Source organism: Elephas maximus, chromosome 20 (assembly GCF_024166365.1).
Source record: "Elephas maximus indicus isolate mEleMax1 chromosome 20, mEleMax1 primary haplotype, whole genome shotgun sequence".
Taxonomy (NCBI): Eukaryota; Metazoa; Chordata; class Mammalia; order Proboscidea; family Elephantidae; genus Elephas; species Elephas maximus.
In genome coordinates this window covers 4356152-4380267 of record NC_064838.1, presented here as the reverse complement: position 1 = coordinate 4380267, position 24116 = coordinate 4356152, and positions in this window count along the sequence as shown.

Below are 24116 nucleotides of genomic sequence, written 5' to 3'. Positions count from 1 at the left end.
GAGCTCGTAAATGTAAAATGCTTTAAACAATACCTGGTACATAGTAAGCACTCAATGAATGTTAGTTGTTGTTATTTATTGGCTAAATCAAAATACAAAATCTAACAGTAATATGGAGGTAATGGTGGTTCGGTGGCAGAGCTGTCACTTTCCATGTGGGAGACCTGGGTTTGATTCCTAATCAATGCACCTCATGTGCGGCTACCACCCCTATGTCAGTGGAGTCTTGTGTGTTGCTATGATACTAAATAGGTTTCAGCAGAGCTTCCAGACTAAGATGCACTAGGAAAAAGGGCCTGGTAATCATCTACTTCCAAAAATCAGCCAGTCAAAGCCCTATGGATCACAACAGTCCAAAATACAACCAATCATGGGGATGGTGCAGGACCAGCAGCATTTTTCTATTGTGACTCGGGCCAATTTGATAGCAGCTAGCAAAAACAAGAGTAATATTTAATTCAAATGGACCGACCTTGTCAAATTTCAACCTAATTGGACCCAATCATACTTTGCATATGGGACTATCAGAACCAACTCCTGAGCTCACTTCATCCAGGGCTAAGTGTACTAACTTGAAACAATAATATAAAAAAGGGACCACTCCAGTTAATATATTTTACCTTATGATCAAATTTCTGAATTCCACCAAAAAAAGAATCCGTATAAATTGAGACCATCTATTTCAAAAGTTGTATCCATTCCCACCCTTCACCTCCTATTTATTTGATGCCATACAAAACTTTTTTTTTTTTCATTTATCAAATTTCACAGGCTTCTGAGAGGTAAGTATTGTCTCAGGAAAAGATAACTTTTGGTGGGACAGCGGCATAATATGCTGACCATGCTATCTAATTTTAATCTGGATTTCTAGACTAACAGCTATGTTTTTTGAGAAAAACATGTTTTTCCTCTGATGTGAAACCATATGCCCCAAGAGGTCTTAACCAAGTGATTTTCTACATCCCTCAAAAGAGTGATATCTAGGTGCTGTTGCCAACCAGGTAGTTTTGTGATATAAACAAAGAAAATACATGTAAGCATTCTGTGACCGTGATCTAAGCATCCTGTGAAACTATCTGTAATCACTAGCTATACTATTAAAAATCGGTAACCAATCAGAGTGTGATCATTATAATATTCATTGATTTTCCTGTAATTGCCCTCCCTATGGTTTGGTTCCTCTTTTTACCCTGTAAGAATACTTGTATAATTAAACTGCCCTGGGACTACCTGGTTCCATTTTCAATGGGCTACTTGGTTCCCCAATTGCAATTGTTTTAAACACTTAAGAAGCCTCTCTGCTATAACTTGAAACAGCTTTCAAGTTTTTCTCTACAACAGTATAGAAGTAGGACTTAGGAGGAAAAAGAATGGGAAAAAATAAGAGATGGTTAAGAGAGGAAAGGACAGAGTCTGTGCTCGAGATACACGGGATTTTGGAAAGAAGCAGTTCTCAGCTTCCTGTTCCCTCTTCCTCCTCCAGATCCTCTTCACCCTTCCATCCACACCTCCAACCATTCCTTCAAACAAGATACAATTATAAAATTAAAGCGCTCTTTGGTCCTTACACAGATTTCGAGTCCTGCTGTGATCAAAACACATCTAATTCCCCTTACAGTGTTTCGTTGTAGTTGTTATTGTTATTGTTTAATACTGTAATTTAAACAATGTTTAAAATGTCATGATTTGAAATCATTATATAAATGACAAATCTAATAAGTCTTGAGCTGACCATATATTTTCTTGCACATATAATCGAGATATTTTTGTTGTATGCTCAAGTGTTAATCAATTATAACATTAACATAAATTAACATGGAAGTACGTTAATTCCAATGGAGTCCCAAAGTGTTATTCCCTTTCAGAAAGGTTTTGTAGTTTGTATTGTGTTTCTAAGGCTCTGTTCTTTCAGCAGGCTGAAGAAGTGATAAACCTTTCCATTGATCGTTTTATTCTATAATCCATGAAAGAAAATGCTGGACTCTTCCATTATTTCCTTTCTTCCTATCCCATTCCTTCTCTTCATCCACCCGCAACCACTCATGTATGGTCATTAGAAGGGAACAGAGGACCACACTTCTGCCTTTTAATTGGGTGTTTAACAGGAAAGTGTTTGAAAGCAATTAATGGGGACAAACAGTTTTGTCCTGTTTTATCAATTGGTCTTCAAGAAAAATGCCTACCCAAGGTAATGATTCTGTGCGAGCCAGAAAACTGTTGTCCTTTTCAGTTTTTCCCATGTCACAATTTATTCATTTAATTCAGGTCTCCAAAATTACTGCACTGCCAATTATCTCTCTGTGTGTGGAAAATGAGTTTGGCCTACTTCAGCTTTTTCTTCATTCGATGCCTGCTTTTGGCCTTTATTTTGTGCCCGAGTAATGTGCAATGGGAAAAAAAGGAGAGGATCTTCAAAAATATGTGAAGTGGCTGGAGTGGCTTCTTGGTACCTGTGAAGAGTCCCCTTGAAGAAGCTTAGAGAATAATGGCATATTGCTTCTGGCAGTGGTTTATTTTGTCCACATGATCCATTTCACACGCACCCAGGCAACTGATGAATGGAGGATTAACACAAGTTTCACCTTATTGAAACGAGTGATTCAAAGCAAACAAATAGTGCTAACTAGTTGGAATATGAAATTAAAGATTCTTTAAGTCCCTTTGTTGTCCTGCAAGTCACATTCACACTGAACTAAAAAATATGCAGACAGACACACAAACACCAGGTCATATGATTGCTTTGAAGTTAGATTGATCTACCTTGGTTGTATGTTTGAAACAATATCGAGATCTGTTTGCATCACATAATTTACCCTCACTCCATTCACTGAGAAAAAACCCATTATCAGAACTAAAATATTTAGTTAAAATGTATGTATTGGAAAAAACATTATGTAATGATCTGCTTTTAGGTTATACTGTCTGTCTTCATACTACATTTAAGCTTTTAATAATCACAATTATTATAAAAACTATCATAGATATTCTAGAGACCAAATTCAGAGTAACTGGGAGCTCATAATGTCTTTTTTTCATACCCGATAGCTTTGCTGGTCATAATTTATTTTATGACTATCACAGACTAATTCACGGTGTTGGGGTCATCATGGCAATGAACAATGAATGTATATAAGAGTACACACACACTCAGTCTCTGAGTTCACTTTGTCAGATGGGTTAAAGGGTTGGTTTCAGTAATATTTGAAGCAGCATGGAAAGTGACTAACTTGATGAGTATTTCATTTCCCATAGTTTTAGTTTTATAGTCATATTCACATCTGCTTTTAATAACTTAAATAACCTATTCATTTTCTAAGCATATTTCTCAAGTATAACCAGAATATGGGCTCAATTTCCTACCCCAACCCAATATTATCTAATATTGCTGCAATAAAAGAAAATAAATTCTGAAAGAAAAACTGACAAGGTTTTCTATATGATTGTTTATAGTTATTGAAATGAGATTTTTTCAGATGCATAGGATGTTTTCATTTATTCATTTATTTTTGAGCATCTAAATGATTTACAGCATGTGGCTATTGAGAAAACAACTAAGTAAAAAGAAATGATGTCCAACTTCTAGAAACTCATAACCCAATGGGAGAGAATAGATATGCAAACTTAAAAACAATACTATGCTGTTTATCATAGGTATCAAATTATTTGTACTGGTATTTAGGAAAAAAGAGTAGGTAAGCTTAGTAGAAACAAAGAAGCCTTGTTAGAGAGGGGTAGAAGACAAGATTATGAACATAGGTTTGGATGAGAATGGCTGAGGAATCTGCGTTTTGTCTAGTTGGGAATGCACTGAATGGAGTAACATGATTAAAGTGCTGTTTAAGAAAATCGTCCATCACCAATGAGCGAGATCCCTTATAATAAAAAATATATGTATATATGCAGAAGAGTATTTAAGAAGCTACTCTCTATTCTATGCATGGAATAGCAAGGATACGGATCTTGGGCATTGTAAAAGGGAGATCTGGGTGTAAGACCTTACCAAAAATTAACTGACTGGATATTGGGAGGTACAAGACAGTGAAGAACAAACTACTCTGGGTTTTTGAGCTTCTGTGAACTAAGATAAATAGAAATATGATTAATATGTAAAGAAATATCAGGAAGTACAGCTGAATTAAGAAGAAAAGAAACTGGTTTTGGAAATACTGAGTTTGTGTTGTTAATGAGAAATCTAAGTTGGAATATCAGGGGGAGTTGACCAGAGAGATTTGAGTTGAAAATATTGATTGTGAAGTCAATCAGGTGTCATGCGAGTGAACAAGAAAACCAAGGAAGATCACGTAGAGACAAAGAACCTTGTGCATATTGCTAAATTGTAGGGGTGCTCCACAGTAGGAAGGCAAAAGCAGAGAAGGAATCAGAGTTAAGTGTTGATTTGGGGGTACATATATTTTGGGTTGAAGCCCTGGTGGCACAGTGGTTAAGTGCTGAGATGCTAACCAAAAGGTCAGTGGTTCACACCTACCAGCTGCTCTGTGGGAGAAAGATGTGGCAGTCTGCTTCTATAAAGATTTACAGCCTTAGAAACCTCACGTGGCAGTTCTACTCTGTCCTATACGGTCGCTACGAGTCGGAATCGACTCTACAGCAAAAGGTTTGGTTTGGTTTTGGTTTTTTGTTTTGGGTTTAAAAGGATACAATTATGTGATTTGCAGTTAGTTCTATGAAGAGTTATGTTATTGCTAGCTATACCAAGGTAGAAATAGCTTCCCAGAATACTCCTATGGCCCACTGTGCTGACCCACCTGACATCACGACACAAAGGTGCAGAGCCAGGGGTCATATTGTGATGTGACTGAGTTCTATGAAGTAAGTAATGGGAGAGAAAGAGAGCTAATCTATGGAAAATTCTTCCAATCATTGGATGAGTAAAATTGTAGGCAGAAGATTGATTTGGTTCTTACTGATGCCTAGACAAACCAGGAGTCTTCCCTGTCAGACATACACCAGGTAATTCAGCACACATAAGTCATTTATTCCCACTTTTTGATGTGAGTTCCTTGAAATGTTAGAATTTCTACATGGTAAAAAGCTATAGTTCTACAACAAAAACCAAATATTTTTTGTGTTTTGGGCATTCTAATTACCAAAAAAAAAAAAATCTTTTTGATCAACTAGAGGAAATACTGAACTGTCTTTCTCTTCTCTCTGAAAAAAATATTACAAAATTGTTGTCATGTGTCAAGATGAGGTCTTGCTTCAATCCATAAGAACTGCTGTTACAGCTTCAGTAGGACACTAATACACACTGAGTGAGCCCAAATTGTTCCTCCAATTATGTTGAAATGAGAGAATGATTGGAAAAGTACAAAAGGCCAGAATTATACTTAAATCTCAAGTCACTTAAATGGGTGAAATAGCTTGCTTTAAAATATCAATTACAGCACTGGTTGAGATACTACAATCTAGTAAACAATACGTTGTCGTTGTTAGATGACTTCGAGTCCGTTCCAACTCATAGAGACCCTAGGTACAACAAAATTCTGTGCCATCCACACAATCATTGTTATGCTAGAGACCATTGTTGCAACCATTGTGTCAATCCATCTTGTGAGGGTCTTCCTCTTTTTCACTGACCCTCTACCTTACCAAGCATAATGTCCTTCTCCAGGGACTGGTCCCCTCCTGATAACATGTCCAAAGTATGTGAGATGAAGTCTCACCATCCTTGCTTCTAAGGAGCATTCTGTTTGTACTTCTTCCAAGACAAATATGTTCATTCTTCTGGCAGTCCGTGGTATATTCACCAACACCATAATTCTAAGGCATCAATTCTTCTTTGGTCTTCCATATAAATTGTCCAGTTCTGACACGTACCTTAGTCCTAAAAATGACGTGTTTGCTTTTTAACACTTTAAAGAGGTCTTTTGCAGCAGATTTGCCCAGTGCACTAAGTCTTTTGATTTGTCGACTGCTGCTTCCACGGATGTTGATTATGGATTCAAGTAAAACGAAACCCTTGACAACTTCAATCTTTTCTCTGTTTATCATGATGTTACTTACTGGTCCATCAGTGAAGATTTTTGTTTTCTTTATGTCGAGGTGCAACCCATACTGAAGGCTGTAGTCTTTGATCTTCATCAGTAAGTGCTTCAAGTCCTCTTCGCTTTCAGCAAGGTTGTGTTGTTTGCATATCACAGGCTGTTAATGACTCTTCCTCCGATCCTGATGCCCAGTTCTTCTGCCTACAGTCTAATTTCTCGGATTATTTGCTCAGCATACAGATTGAATAAGTATGGTGAAAGAATACAACCCTGACACACATCTCCTGATTTTAAACCACTCAGTATTCCCTTGTTCTGTTCCAACAACTGCCTCCTGGTTTATGTTGAGGTTCCTCATGAGTGCAATTATGTGTTCTGTAATTTCCATTCTTCACAATATTATCCATAATTTATTATGATTCACACAATTGAATGACTTAGCATGGTCAATAAAACACAGGTAAACATCTTTCTGGTATTCTCTGCTTTCAGCCAGGATCCATCTGACATCAGCAATGATTGATATCCCTGGTTCCATGTCCACTTCTAAATTCTGCTTGTATTTCTGGCAGTTCCCTGTAGATGTACTGCTGCAACTGCTTTTGAACGATCTTCAGCAAAATTTTACTTGTGTGTGATTTTAATGATATTGTTCGATAATTTCTGCATTCTGTTGGAGCACCTTTCTTTGCAATGGCATAAATATGGTTCTCTTCCAGTCGTTTGACCAGGTAGTTGTCTTCCAAATTTCTTGACATGCGTGAGTGAGTCCTTCCAGCACTGTATTAGTTTGTTGAAACATCTCAATTGGTATTCTGTCAATTCCTGGAGCCTTGTTTTTGCCAATGCCTTCAGTGCAGCTTGGAATTCTTTAGTAACATTAGTTCTTGATAATATGCTATCTCCTGAAATCGTTAAATATTGACAGATTCTTATTGGTATAGTGACTCTGTGTATTTTTCCATCTTCTTTTGACGCTTCCTGAGTCATTTAATATTTTCCCTGTAGAATTCTTCAATATTGGAACTCAAGACTCGAATTTTTTCTTCCTCTTTCAGCTTGAGAAATGCTGAGCATGTTCTTCCCTTTTGGTTTTCTACCTCCAGGTCTTTGAATATTTCATTATAATACTTTACTTTGTTTTCTCGAGCCGCCCTTTGAAATCTGCTATTCAGCTCTTTGACTTCATCATTTCTTTCCTTTCCCTTTAGCTGCTCTACCTTCAAGAGCAACTTTCAGAGTTTCTTCTGACATCCATTTTGGTCTTTTGTTTCTTTCTTGCCTTTTTAATGACATCTTGTTTTCTTCATGTATAACGTCCTTCATGTCATTCCGCAACTTATCTGGTCTGCAGTCATTAGTGTTCAATGCATCAATCTATTCTTGAGATGTTCTCTGAATTCAGATGAGATATACTCAAGGCCGTACTTTGGCTCTCATGGACTTTTTCTAATTTTTTCAACTTCAACTTGAACTTGTATATGAGCAATTGATGGTTTGTTCTGAAGTTGGCCCCTGGCCTTGTTCTGACTCATGATATTGAGCTTTTCCATCGTCTCTTTCCACAGATATAGTCGATTTGATTCCTGTGTACTCCATCTGGTGAGATCCACATGTATAAAAAAAAATAGTCACCATTTATGTTGTTGAAAAAGATATTTTTAATGCAAAATTCTATCATGCAATCTTCAGCATTGTTTGTGTCACCAAGGTCATATTTTCCAACTATGGATCCTTCTTCTTTGTTTCCAACCTTCACATTCCAATCCCTACTAATTATCAATGCATACTGATTGCATGTTCGATCAATTTCAGACTGCAGAAGGTGGTAAAAATCTTCAGTTTCTTCATCTTTGGCCTTAGAGTTTGGTGGGTAAATTTGAATAATAGTCATATAAACTAGCCTTCCTTGTAGGCGTATGGATATTATCCTATCACCGACAGTGTTGTACTTTGGGATGGACCTTGAAATATTCTTTTTGATGATGAACATGACACCATTTCTCTTCAATTTGTCATTCCCAGCATAGTAGATCATACAATTATCTGATTTGAAATGGCCAAAACTAGTCCATTTCATCTCATTAATGCCTAGGATATTGATGTTTATACATTCCATTTCATTTTTGATGACTTCAGTTTTCCTGGATTCATAACCCGTATATTGCATGTTCCAATTAATAATGGATTTTTGCAGCTGTTTCTTCTCATTTTGGATTGTGCCACATCAGCCAATGAAGGTTCTGAAAGCTTGACTCCATCCATGCATTAAGGTCAACTCTACTTTGAGGAGGCAGCTCTTCCTCAGTGATATTTTGAGTGCCTTGTAACCTGTGGGGCTCATCTTCTGGCACTACATCTGACAATGTCCTGTGCTATTCACAAGGTTTTCACTAGTCCATTTTTTCAGAAGTAGACTGACAGGTCCTTCTTCCTAGATTGTCTTAGTCTGAAAACTCTGTTGAAGCCTGCCCACCAAGGGTGACCCTGCTAGTATATGAAATAATGGTGGCAAAGCTTCTAGTTATCATAGCAACACACAAGCCACCACAGTATGATAAACTGACAGACACGTGGTCGGTATAAGCAATAGGTAAACTCAATTTCTTTACATATCCAATTATCTCTACAAATTTTACAAAATGAAAAATAAATACAGAAACAGCTACTTTTTCCTGAAAATAACAAAATATATGATCTTTAGTATAAAAAGAAACTTTCTTTGGCTAACGACGTGCATACTATGCTATAGTTGCATTCTGATGAGTGAGGGCAAGTTGGGGATTTCAAAGCCCAGTAAATTTTAATCTGTTATTTGAAAATATATTTTGCTATCACCATTGAAATCTTTTTTATTTTTGTTGTTGAATTAAACAAGGTTTAGTTTTTGTTGTAGTAATATTTTCATTTTAGACTTACATGTAAAATAAACAAAAATAAATAAATGCATAATGAACACCAAATATGCATTACCCATTTTTATACCCATCTTAATGTTATGCCATAATTGCTTCTGATTCTTTATTTTTAATACAGCTTTACAAATACAGATAAGGCTTCTCTGTTTTTCCCTTCCCAGGAAAAGCTACTTTGATAGATTCATTATTTATCATTCCCATATGTGGTTTTATACTCTACTTACATGTTTCAGTATCTATAAATGCTAAAGAATATGGTTTTACAGGGTTTTTTATTTTCATATCAATGTCATCATACTATAGATAAAATTTTACAATTCAGCATTTGTTTTTACGTTTATTCATGTTGATAGATGTATATCCAGTTCGTTCCTTTTAACTGTTACAGAGGATTCCATTGTATGAATAAGCCACAATTTATTTGTCTATACTTTTATTAAAAAAGAAGAGTCCTGGATAGTACAAATGGTCAACAGGCGTGGCTGCTAATCAGAAGGGGAGGTTCCAATCCACACAGAGGCACCTTAGAAGAAAGGCTGGAGGATCTACTTCTGAATAGTCAACCACTGAAAACCGTGTGAAGCACAGGTCTATTTTGACTCACATGGGGTCACATGAGTCTGAATCGACTCCACGGCAACTGGTTTTATCAAAGGACCTTTAGGTGGTTGCCGGTATTTGCCGTCATGAACGACGCTGCAGTGAGCACTCTTACACGTGTCCTTGTACGTGAGGGCAAGAGTTTCTCTAGGTGGGAATTTTAGATTTTTTTATAGATATTTTTAGGGAAAAAGTCAGTTCTGTTTTAATAACCACAATAAAGAAGAACAGCATTTTACATTTATTCTTTAGTTTATTTTTTGTTTATTTGGAGTAGGATCAGGGAATTTATTATTTCTTTCAAAGATAAGATGTTTGGATTGGTTGATGATGAATAATGATCCCAACAAATGAACTGTCGATTCACAGCATAGTTACAGTTTTTGTACAGATGGTCTACACTTGGTTAACCCTTGATGAAGACAGTATACTTCATTTCTACAACCTGAAATGATGTAAAGATTAATAAATAATGCATGTATTTGTCCATCATCAAAGTAATTACAACTTTAAATTTGAAAATAATATTTAATCTGAGATATTTGACCTTCCTGATTAAGAAGCCTGGAAATTTACAATTAGGAGACCAGAGTTCAAGTACTGACTTGACAACCAACTGGTGATCTTGAGTAACTTCCTCTCCTTGTCCACCTCATCTGTAGAATGAGGCTATCAGACTAATAAAAGTTGGCTCTCCAGCCACCACTCTTCATTCCCAGGGTCGGTGACAGACATTGCTAATTGAATCAATTCTGACACTAATTTATTCTAAGCATTTTTGACACCACATTCAAACTAAATAGTCATTAGTGTTTGATAAATAACATAAGGTGGAATCTATTTGCCGTGCCAGGACTACATAATCTCTGAGGTCTCTTCCGTTTTCATCATCCTATGATTCTTTGACCACCACGTGTCTGTCAGTTTGTATTACTGTGGTGGCCTGCATGTTGCTGTGATACCAGAAGCTGTGCCACTAGTATTTGGAAGACCAGCAGGGTCACCCTTGGTGGACAGGTTTCAGTGGAGCTTCCAGATTAAGACAGACTAGGAGGAAGGAACTGGCAGTCTACTTCTGCAAAGACTGGCCATTGAAAACCTTATAAAGAGCAGCAAAACTTTCATATAGTGTCAGACAATGAGCCCCTCAGGTTGGAAGGCACTCAAAATACCACTGGAGAAGAGCTGACTCCTCAAAGTAGAGTCAACCTTAAAGACATGGATGGAGTCAGGATTTTAGGACCTTCATTTGCTGATATGGCACAATTCAAATGAGAAGAAACAGCTGCTAATGTCCATTAATAATCAGAAAATGAAACGTAAAAAGTATGAATCTAGGAAAATTGAAGTCATCAAAAATGAAATGGAATGCATAAACATCAATATCCTAGGCATTAGTGAGCTGAAATGGACTAGTATTGGCCATTTTGAATCAGATGATCCTATGGTCTACTACGCTGGGAATGACAAATTGAAGAGAAATGGTGTCATGATCATCATCAGAAAGAACATTTCAAGATCTGTCCTGAAGTACAACACTGTCAGTGATAGGATAATACTCATATGACTACAAGGAAGGCCAGTTAATATGACTATTATTCAAATTTACACACCAACCTCTGAGGCCAAAGATGAAAAAATTGAAGATTTTTACTACCTTCTGCAGTCTGAAATTGATCAAACATGCAATCAAGGTGCATTGATAATTACTAGGGATTGGAATGTGAAGGTTGGAAACAAAGAAGAAAGATCCATAGTTGGAAAATATGGACTTGGTGATAGAAATGACACCGTAAATTGCATGATAGAATTTTCCAAGACCAATGACTTCTTCATTGCAGATACTTTTCTCAGCAACATAAACGGCAACTATACACGTGGACCTAGCCAGATGGAATACACAGGAATCAAATTGATTACATTTGTGGAAAGAGACAATGGAAAAGCTCAATATCATCAGTCAGAACAAGGCCAGAGGCTAACTGTGGAACATACCATCAATTGCTCATATGAAAGTTCAAGTCAAAGTTGAAAAAAAATTAGAACAAGTCTATGAGAGCCAAAGTACTACCTTGAGTATATTCCACCTGGATTTACAGACCATCTCAAGAATAGATTTGACACATTGCACACTAATGACCAAAGACCAGATGAGCTGTGGAATGGCATTAAGGACATCATACATGAAGAAAGCAAGAGGTCATTAAAAAGACAGGAAAGAAAGAAAAGACCAGAGTGGATGTCAGAAGAGACTCTGAAAGTTGGTCTTGAACGTAGAGTAGCGAAAGCAGAAAGAGGAAATGATGAAGCAAAAGGGTTGAACGGAAGGTTTCAAAGGGCAGCACAAGATGACAAAGCAAAGTATCATAATAAAATATGCAAAGACCTGGAGTTGCAAAACCAAAAGGGAAGAACATGCTTGGCATTTCTCAAGCTGAAAGAACTGAAGATAAAATTCAAGCTTCGAGTAACAATATTGAAGGATTCTAAGGGGGAAATTATTCAATGACATAGGAAGCATCAAAAGAAGATGGAAGAAATACACAGAGTCACTGTACAAAAAGAATTGGTTGATGGAGGCGGAGCCAAGATGGCGGACTAGGCAGACGCTACCTCGGATCCCTCTTACAACAAAGACACGGAAAAACAAGTGAATCGATCACATACATAACAATCTACGAACCCTGAACAACAAACACAGATTTAGAGACGGAGAACGAACTAATACGGGGAAGCAGCGATTGTTTCCAGAGCCTGGAGCCAGCGTACCAGTCAGGTACGGCACAAGCACAGAGACCTGCTCCACCCCCCTGAACTAACCCCGGGAGGGGGACTAGCCGGTTCCACGGGCGGCGTGGGACGCAGCCGTTAGGAGAAGTCCCCGGGAGGCAGTGACTGATCTTGGAGCAGAAAGAGCAGCATCCGAGCCGGGGAACCGTCCCGCAGGGATTTGGACTGCACGCAGGTACGCCATAAACACGGAGAGTTGCTCCACCCCCTGAACTAACCCCGGGAAGGTGACCAGCCGGGTCGCGCGGGCGGCGTGGGACGCAGCCGGTAGGAGAAGTCCCCGGGAGGCAGCGACTGATATTGGAGCGGGGAGAACAGCGTTCCAGCCGGGACACTCGGTCGCGGCACAAGCACGGGGAGCTACCCCACCCATCTGAACTAACCCCGGGAGGGGGCCCACCTGGTTCACGGGGGCGGCACGGCCACGTGGCTGGAGGGACGAGAAGTCCCCGGGAGGCAGCGACTGATTTTGGAGTCGAGAGTGCACCATCCCAGTAGGGGAGCCTTGACGCTGGGCGTGGGGCTGGAAGCGGAGGATCTGACCGTGACTCCAGCGGGCCAGACCCCCTGGGGGCAATCTCCACACAGCCAGCACACATAGGCGACGCGCCCGCGGGAATCTCAGATATAATAGTCATTCCAAGCAAGACAAGCAACTCTGGTTATATTCTGAGGTGCTACTCTCCTATCTCTCTGTTCCCTCCCCCACCCTCCCCAGGCGGCTTCATTAACATCTGAATAGCCTGAGCCAGAGGGAGAACTCTGATAGGGATCTGACTGCTGTTTTTTTTTAGCGGATTTTCTGGAAAAACTAGTTTCCCAGTGATGGCTCGGAGACAACAATCCATATCAAACCACTTAAAGAAGCAGACCGTGACAGCTTCTCCAACCCCCCAAACAAAAGAATCAAAATCTTTCCCAAATGAAGATACAATTTTGGAATTATCAGATACAGAATATAAAAAACTAATTTACAGAATGCTTAATGATATCACAAATGAAATTAGGATATCTGCAGAAAAAGCCAAGGAACACACTGATAAAACTGTTGAAGAACTCAAAAAGATTATTCAAGAACATACTGGAAAAATTAATAAGTTGCAAGAATCCATAGAGAGACAACATGTAGAAATCCAAAAGATTAACAATAAAATAACAGAATTAGACAACACACTAGGAAGTCAGAGGAGCAGACTCGAGCAATTAGAGTGCAGACTGGGACATCTGGAGGACCAGGGAATCAACACCAACATAGCTGAAAAAAAATCAGATAAAAGAATTAAAAAAAATGAAGAAACCCTAAGAATTATGTGGGACTCTATCAAGAAGGATAACCTGCGGGTGATTGGAGTCCCAGAACAGGGAGGGGGGACAGAAAACACAGAGAAAATAGTTGAAGAACTTCTGACAGAAAACTTCCCTGACATCATGAAAGACGAAAGGATATCTATCCAAGATGCCCATCGAACCCCATTTAAGATTGATACAAAAAGAAAAACACCGAGACATATTATCATCAAACTCACCAAAACCAAAGATAAACAGAAAATTTTAAAAGCAGCCAGGGAGAAAAGAAAGGTTTCCTTCAAGGGGGAATCAGTAAGAATATGTTCTGACTACTCAGCAGAAACCATGCAGGCAAGAAGGGAATGGGACGACATATACAGAACACTGAAGGAGAAAAACTGCCAACCAAGGATCATATATCCAGCAAAACTCTCTCTGAAATATGAAGGTGAAATTAAGATATTTACAGACAAACACAAGTTTAGAGAATTTGCAAAAACCAAACCAAAGCTACAAGAAATACTAAAGGATATTGTTTGGTCAGAGAACCAATAATATCAGATAACAGCACAACACAAGGTCACAAAACAGAACGTCCTGATATCAACTCAAATAGGGAAATCACAAAAACAAACAAATTAAGATTAATTAAAAAAAAAAAATACACATAACAGGGAATCATGGAAGTCAATAGGTAAAAGATCACAATAATCAAAAAGAGGGACTAAATACAGGAGGCATTGAACTGCCATATGGAGAGTGATACAAGGCGATATAGAACAATACAAGTTAGGTTTTTACTTAGAAAAATAGGGGTATATAATGAGGTAACCACAAAAAGGTATAACAACTCTATAACTCAAGACAAAAACCAAGAAAAACGTAACGACTCAACTAACATAAAGTCAAACACTATGAAAGTGAGGATCTCACAATTTACTAAGAAAAACGCCTCAGCACAAAAAAGTATGTGGAAAAATGAAATTGTCAACAACACACATAAAAAGGCATCAAAATGATAGCACTAAAAACTTATTTATCTATAATTACGCTGAATGTAAATGGACTAAATGCACCAATAAAGAGACAGAGAGTCACAGACTGGATAAAGAAACACGATCCATCTATATGCTGCCTACAAGAGACACACCTTAGACTTAGAGACACAAACAAACTAAAACTCAAAGGATGGAAAAAAGTATATCAAGCAAACAATAAGCAAAAAAGAAGAGGAGTAGCAATATTAATTTCTGACAAAATAGACTTTAGACTTAAATCCACCACAAAGGATAAAGAAGGACACTATATAATGATAAAAGGGACAATTGATCAGGAAGACATAACCATATTAAATATTTATGCACCCAATGACAGGGCTGCAAGATACGTAAATCAAATTTTAACAGAATTGAAAAGCAAGATCGATACCTCCACAATTATAGTAGGAGACTTCAACACACCACTTTCGGAGAAGGACAGGACATCCAGTAAGAAGCTCAACAGAGACACGGAAGATCTACTTACAACAGTCAACCAACTTGACCTCATTGACTTATACAGAACTCTCCACCCAACTGCTGCAAAATATACTTTTTTTTCTAGCGCACATGGAACATTCTCTAGAATAGACCACATATTAAGTCATAAAACAAACCTTTGCAGAGTCCAAAACATCGAAATATTACAAAGCATCTTCTCAGACCACAAGGCAATAAAACTAGAGATCAATAACAGAAAAACGAGGGAAAAGAAATCAAATACTTGGAAAATGAACAATACCCTCCTGAAAAAAGACTGGGTTATAGAAGACATCAAGGAGGGAATAAGGAAATTCATAGAAAGCAACGAGAATGAAAATACTTCCTATCAAAACCTCTGGGACACAGCAAAAGCAGTGCTCAGAGGTCAATTTATATCAATAAATGCACACATACAAAAAGAAGAAAGAGCCAAAATCAGAGAACTGTCCCTACAACTTGAACAAATAGAAAGTGAGCAACAAAAGAATCCATCAGGCACCAGAAGAAAACAAATAATAAAAATTAGAGCTGAACTAAATGAATTAGAGAACAGAAAAACAATCGAAAGAATTAACAAAGCCAAAAGCTGGTTCTTTGAAAAAATTAACAAAATTGATAAACCATTGGCTAGACTGACTAAAGAAATACAGGAAAGGAAACAAATAACCCGAATAAGAAATGAGAAGGACCACATCACAACAGAACCAAATGAAATTAAAAGAATCATTTCAGATTATTATGAAAAATTGTACTCTAACAAATTTGAAAACCTAGAAGAAATGGATGAATTCCTGGAAAAACACTACCTACCTAAACTAACACATTCAGAAGTAGAACAACTAAATGGACCCATAACAAAAAAAGAGATTGAAACGGTAATCAAAAAACTCCCAACAAAAAAAAGTCCTGGCCCGGACGGCTTCACGGCAGAGTTCTACCAAATTTTCAGAGAAGAGTTAACACCACTACTACTAAAGGTATTCCAAAGCATAGAAAATGACGGAATACTACCCAACTCATTCTATGAAGCCACCATCTCCCTGATACCAAAACCAGGTAAAGACATTACAAAAAAAGAAAATTATAGACCTATATCCCTCATGAACATTGATGCAAAAATCCTCAACAAAATTCTAGCCAATAGAATCCAACGACACATCAAAAAAATAATTCACCCTGATCAAGTGGGATTTATACCAGGTATGCAAGGCTGGTTTAATATCAGAAAAGCCATTAATGTAATCCATCACATAAATAAAACAAAAGACAAAAACCACATGATCTTATCAATTGATGCAGAAAAGGCATTTGACAAAGTCCAACACCCATTCCTGATAAAAACTCTTACCAAAATAGGAATTGAAGGAAAATTCCTCAACATAATAAAGGGCATCTATGCAAAGCCAACAGCCAATATCACTCTAAATGGAGAGAACCTGAAAGCATTTCCCTTGAGAACGGGAACCAGACAAGGATGCCCTTTATCACCGCTCTTATTCAACATCGTGTTGGAAGTCTTAGCCAGGGCAATCAGGCTAGACAAAGAAATAAAAGGTATCCGGATTGGCAAGGAAGAAGTAAAGTTATCACTATTTGCAGATGACATGATTATATACACAGAAAACCCTAAGGAATCCTCCAGAAAACTACTGAAACTAATAGAAGAGTTTGGCAGAGTCTCAGGTTATAAAATAAACATACAAAAATCACTTGGATTCCTCTACATCAACAAAAAGAACACCGAAGAGGAAATAACCAAATCAATACCATTCACAGTAGCCCCCAAGAAGATAAGATACTTAGGAATAAATCTTACCAAGGATGTAAAAGACCTATACAAAGAAAACTACAAAGCTCTACTACAAGAAATTCAAAAGGACATACTTAAGTGGAAAAACATACCTTGCTCATGGATAGGAAGACTTAACATAGTAAAAATGTCTATTCTACCAAAAGCCATCTATACATTTAACGCACTTCCGATCCAAATTCCAATGTCATATTTTAAGGGGATAGAGAAACAAATCACCAATTTCATATGGAAGGGAAAGAAGCCCCGGATAAGCAAAGCACTACTGAAAAAGAAGAAGAAAGTGGGAGGCCTCACCTTACCTGACTTCAGAACCTATTATACAGCCACAGTAGTCAAAACAGCCTGGTATTGGTACAACAGCAGACACATAGACCAATGGAACAGAATTGAGAACCCAGACATAGATCCATCCACGTATGAGCAGCTGATATTTGACAAAGGACCAGTGTCAATTAACTGGGGAAAAGACAGCCTTTTTAACAAATGGTGCTGGCATAACTGGATATCCATTTGCAAAAAAATGAAACAGGACCCATACCTCACACCATGCACAAAAACTAACTCCAAGTGGATCAAAGACCTAAACATAAAGACTAAAACGATAAAGATCATGGAAGAAAAAATTGGGACAACCCTAGGAGCCCTAATACAAGGTATAAACAGAATACAAAACATTACCAAAAATGATGAAGAGAAACCCGATAACTGGGAGCTCCTAAAAATCAAACACCTATGCTCATCTAAAGACTTCACCAAAAGAGTAAAAAGACCACCTACAGATTGGGAAAGAATTTTCAGCTATGACATCTCCGACCAGCGCCTGATCTCTAAAATCAACATGATTCTGTCAAAACTCAACCACAAAAAGACAAACAACCCAATCAAGAAGTGGGCAAAGGATATGAACACACATTTCTCTAAAGAAGATATTCAGGCAGCCAACAGATACGTGAGAAAATGCTCTCGATCATTAGCCATTAGAGAAATGCAAATTAAAACTACGATGAGATTCCATCTCACACCAGCAAGGCTGGCATTAATCCAAAAAACACAAAATAATAAATGTTGGAGAGGCTGCGGAGAGATTGGAACTCTCATACACTGCTGGTGGGAATGTAAAATGGTACAACCACTTTGGAAATCTATCTGGCGTTATCTTAAACAGTTAGAAATAGAACTACCATACAACCCAGAAATCCCACTCCTCGGAATATACCCTAGAGACACAAGAGCCTTCATACAAACAGATATATGCACACCCATGTTTATTGCAGCTCTGTTTACAATAGCAAAAAGTTGGAAGCAACCAAGGTGTCCATCAACGGATGAATGGGTAAATAAATTGTGGTATATTCACACAATGGAATACTACGCATCGATAAAGAACAGTGACGAATCTCTGAAACATTTCACAACATGGAGGAACCTGGAAGGCATTATGCTGAGCGAAATGAGTCAGAGGCAAAAGAACAAATATTGTATAAGACCACTATTATAAGATCTTGAGAAATAGTAAACCTGAGAAGAACACATACTTTTGTGGTTACGAGGGGGGGATGGAGGGAGGGTGGGAGAGGGTTTTTTATTGATTAATCAGTAGATAAGAACTGCTTTAGGTGAAGGGAAAGACAACACTCAATACATGGAAGGTCAGCTCAATTGGACTGGACCAAAAGCAAAGAAGTTTCCGGGATAAAATGAATGCTTCAAAGGTCAGCGGAGCAAGCGCGGGGGTCTGGGGAACATGGTTTGCGGGGACTTCTAAGTCAATTGGCAAAATAATTCTACTATGAAATCATTCTGCATCCCACTTTGAAATGTGGCGTCTGGGGTCTTAAATGCTAACAAGCAGCCATCTAAGATGCAGCAATTGGTCTCAACCCACCTGGAGCAAAGGAAAATGAAGAACACCAAGCCCACATGACAACTAAGAGCCCAAGAGACAGAAAGGGCCACATGAACCAGAGACCTACATCATCCTGAGACCAGAAGAACTAGTCGGTGCCCGGCCACAATCGATGACTGCCCTGACAGGGAGCTCAGCAGAGGACCCCTGAGGGAGCAGGAGAGCAGTGGGATGCAGACCCCAAATTCTCATAAAAAGACCAAACTTAATGGTCTGACTGAGACTGGAGGAATCCCGGCGGTCATGCTCTCCAGACCTTCTGTTGACACAGGACAGGAACCATCCCTGAAGACAACTCGTCAGACATGAAAGGGACTGGTCAGCGGGTGGGAGAGAGACGCTGATGAAGAGTGAGCTAATTATATCAGGTGTACACTTGAGACTGTGTTGGCAACTCTTGTCTGGAGGGGGGATGGGAGGATAGAGAGAGAGGGAAGCCGGCAAAATTGTCAAGAAAGGAGAGACTGAAAGGGCTGACTCAAGACGGGGAGAGTAAGTGGGAGTAGGGAGTGAGATGTATGTAAACTTATATGTGACAGACTGATTGGATTTGTAAACGTTCACTTGAAGCTTAATAAAAATTATTATAAAAAAAAAAAAAAAAGAATTGGTTGACATTCAAGCATTTCAGGGGTGGCATATGATCAAGAGTCAATGAAGGAAGAGGTCCAAGCGCAGGTGAAAAACAAGGCTCCAGGAATTGACAGAATGCCAATAGAGATGTTTCAACAAACAGACGCAACTCTGGAAGCACTCATTTCCTATGCCAAGATATTTTGGAGGACAGCTACCTGGCCAACTGACTGGAAGAGAACCATACTTATGCCCATTCCAAAGATATTCCAACAGAATGCAGAAATTATTGAACTATATCATTAACATCAGACACAAGTAAAATTTTGGTGAAGATCATTCAAAAGTGGTTACAACAGTACATGAACAGGTAACTGCCAGAAATACAAGCAGGATTCTGAAGAGGACTTGGAACGAGATATATCATTGCTGATTCCTGATGGATCTTGGCTGAAAGCAGAGAATACCAGAAAGCTGTTTACCTGTGTTTTATTGACTACACAAAAGCATTTGACTGTGTGGATCATAACAAATTATGGATAACATTGTGAAGAATTGGAATTCCAGAACACTTAATTGTGGTCTTGAGGAACCTGTACGTAGATCAGGAGACAGTCATTCAGACAGAACAAGGGGATATTTCGTGGTTTAAAGTCAAGAAGGGTGTGCATCAGGGTTGTATCCTTTCACCATACTCATTCAATCTGCGTGAGTAAATAATCTAAGAAACTAGACTACACTCAGCATCAGGATCAGAGGAAAACTCATCAACAACCTGTGTTATGCAGATGACACAACCTTGCTTGCTGAAAGTGAAGAGGACTTGAAGCACTTGCTGATGAAGATCACAGACTTCAGTATGGCTTGCACTTCAACATAAAAAAAAAAAAAATCCTCACAACTCGGCCAGTAAGCGACATCATAATAAATGAGATGGATTGACATAGTGGCTGCAGCAATGGGCATGACAACTACTGTGAGGATGGCACAGGACTCCATGGTGTTTTGTTCTGTTGTACAAAGGGTTACTGTGAGTCGGAACCGACTCGATGGCACTTGAGAACAACAACAAAATGATTCTCTGAAGAAGGTACCACTGGAGTGTCTGGCTTTCTATGCAACCTTCTGTGCTGGAAAAAAATAATAATTTGTCAGATTAGACCACTTTCTGTAACTTCATCACCCTTTAAAACAGATAGTCCCTTTCTATCCTACCTCTGCACCCTCACCTGTCCAACATCTACAGTTAATTGAGACAGTCGGTTTTGTTGTTAGCTGCCAGCGAGACCCTATGTATAACAGAACAAAATGCTGCCTGCGCCTGCATCATCCTTACAATCGCTGGTATGTTTGAGCTCATTCTAGGAGTCACGTTACACATTATTTTGTTTCATTTCACTTGCCTTTTTTTTTTTTTTTTTTAATTTTGTGCCCCCCTCCCCTTGTGATGTAACGATTTGGACTCATGAAAAGTTGGTGTGAATTTTAAAAAGGGAATTCACTGGGTATAAAGAACTTATTAGAAATTTTAAAAATCCTTGGTTACATTATCAATTTTATTTCAGTGGCACTAGAGCCCTGAAAACAATATAGGTCATCCATAAGTTACCAAGGAAATATGAATTCACAAGGTCCCTATAAGAACAACAATAATTATAATAAATATTAAAAACTCTACTCTTGCCTACTTCAATAGATGTATCTATTGAAAGGAGATAAACTAGGTAATTGTGTCTTTCAAAAGCAATTTATACAACAGGGTTTTTAAATGTCTGCACCACTTTAAAGGGAAATTTAAAAAGTATATATTACCATTATGCTCTAGCCATCAGAAATTATCTTAAAATTGATTAAAGTATTACTTATCTTAAGTACTGTTGACCTATTTTCACTCAAGCCTGTCATCTATACCTCTAGGATATACAGTTTATAAGGAAACAGAATATCAATTTGAACACTAGAAGCTTCTTCTTAAAGAATAATGATCATACTCAATAACTTATTCCACTAGATCATACACTAGTACCTAAGGCTGAAGATATATAACAGGAAAAGATGTTTTTTACTCGATGTAGGAAGAATGTAAGACTCTCCAGTCCCTAGCTGACCCTTGAATTAATTTCAAGTCCCTGGCATGTGTTTGAAACTGAAGTCTTTATGATCCAAAGGTTCTAATATTTAGGCCAACAAATCCAATTCAAGGCTGATCTGCAAATTTTTCTCATTTACTCTCTTTATTGTGTCAAGTTTTATATCAATGGTAAGTGTAATGGGAAATACTTTCTATCAGCCATGAATGGACCTGGGTTCTCTCTAAATCTGCCATGAACTAATCAAGCATTTTGAAGCAAATAATTTCTTACATATGTTACTAAAAGAAAGCATTGAACTGAATAAGTGATTTCCAAACTGTTATGCAGAGTCTAAGGGTTGTAATTTCACCACAAGGCTCATCATCACTAGGGAAATGGGTAGAGACAGAGAATCGAGGTAACACTATTTCTATCTCAATGAAGTGTTTTTCCTTATTGTATATATTAAGATTTTGTATAAGATTTTGTTTGAATAGGAGTGTTCCACTATTATAATATTTGGAAACCACTATATTACATGTGATTTTAAGTAATATGGCAGACTAGATATCCCGATAAAACATTTCAGTGTTAAATATATGGAAATTCTGAATAAAATATAGCAAGCATCTTTTTAAATGCATAGCTGAAGTAACAAGAAGGTAAAGAAATCCTCAGAGATCAAAACAAAGAGGTAGATAAAAGGCAGAGTGGCAAGCGAGCTCTAATGCTGTGGTCAAAAAATGGACTTCACCCCAAGAAAGATGTGGCCCCCACGTAATGTCAGTCAGATTCACAGCATGAGACTGGCTAGGGTTTTATAGCAAATTTGGTGAGGAAATTATGGATAGAGATATGGGACAGTTTAAGAGATCACATGAAATAGGAGGCATCAAGGACCAGCAAACAGTAGGGAGCCCCCGAGTGTGGGAGAGCTCCTCAGAGCTAGAGACACAGTATGGGCCTCCTCAACAGGAATCAAAGTTAAGGGGTGACATAGCCCTTAACAAAATGATGCCACCAAGGAGGGGAAGGGGCAGGTGAAGAAATATTCTGACCTCCTGCTCCTCTTGCCCTCTGGTCTGCTGACCAAGTCTTCTGTTGGTGAAACCCAACAGAAACCCAAGGGGTTCTGAGTGATGCTGTCCATGGTACCAACCCTCCAGAGAATACAACAACAACGGAACAGGTGCTGTGGAGCAGACTCCAAACTATGACAACCCCACGTACGTCAGAGTGGAACTGTGCTCCCTGGGGTTTTCAATAGCTGATTTTTCAGAAGTAGATCCCCAGGCCTTTCTTCCCAGGTACCTCTGGGTGGACTCAAACCGCCAACCTTTCAGTTAGCAGCTGAGCATATTAAATGTTTGCACCACCCAGGGACCCCTCATGTGTTTGCAGAAGAGGGGATGTTCAAATGTATACTTCAAGTGGTGTGGGTTCAGGTAACCCCAAGTGAGGAATAAACATAAAGTATCTAAAACAGTTCCTGATCCCAATTTTTCTTGTAGTATCTACCTTATACTCTTCTCTCATAAGGTTGCAGCTAGAATTGAGATGTTGTATGTAAAATGTTCAGCATACTCTCTAGGATATGGAAGAGCTGGATAAATATTAGTTAATTGCTTTTATTGTTGTTACAACAAATTAGTTTAACAACATTTATACCTGCCCGCTGTGTGCCAGAAACTGTTATTTTAAGTGCCATCCGGTTGGTTCTGACACATAGTGACCCTATGCATAACAGAACGAAACACTGCCCAGGCCTCCACCATCCTCACAATCATTGCTATGCTTGAGCCCATTGTTGCAGCCACGGTGTCAGTCCGTCTCACCAAGGATCTTCCTCACCCTCATTCACCCTCTGCTTTACCAAGCATGATGTCTTTCTCCAGGGACCAGTCCCTCTCGACAACATGTCCAAAGTACATGAGACAAAGTCTCACTATCCTCGCTTCCAAAGAGTATCCTGGCTGCACTTACCCCAAGACAGCCCTGTTCATTCTTCTGGCATCCATGATAAATTCAATATTCTTCACCAACACCACAATTCAAAGGCATTCTTCTTTTGTCCTCCTTATTCATTGTTCAGCCTTCACATGCATATGAGAGGACTAAAAACACCGGGGCTTGAGTCAGGTGCAGCCCGTTTCCTCAAAGTGACACCCTCACTTTTTCACACTTTAAAGAGGTCTTTTGCAGCAGATCTGCCCAATGCAATATGTCATTTGATTTCTTGATGGCTTCTTCCATGGGAGTTGATTGTAGATCCAAGTAAAATGAAATGCCAACAATCTCAATATTCTCTTCATTTCTCATGTTTAGACACTTTAGAAATATTAAATAATTTAATATTCATAATGATCCCATAAGGTAATTATTATTATTCTCATTTTACAAATTGGGAAATCAAGACACAAGAAGGTTATTTTACTCAAGGTAACGCTGTTGGAAATTGGGGAGTTTTTCTATTTTCTAAAAGAGTTTGTGTGATTTTGACATTATTTCTTCCTTATATGTTTGGTAGAACTTACCAGCTTCACTAACCATCTCAGAGTTTTCTCTGATGGAAGGATTTCATTACATATCCGATATCTTTAATAATTATAGATTGATATTTTAAATTTATTCT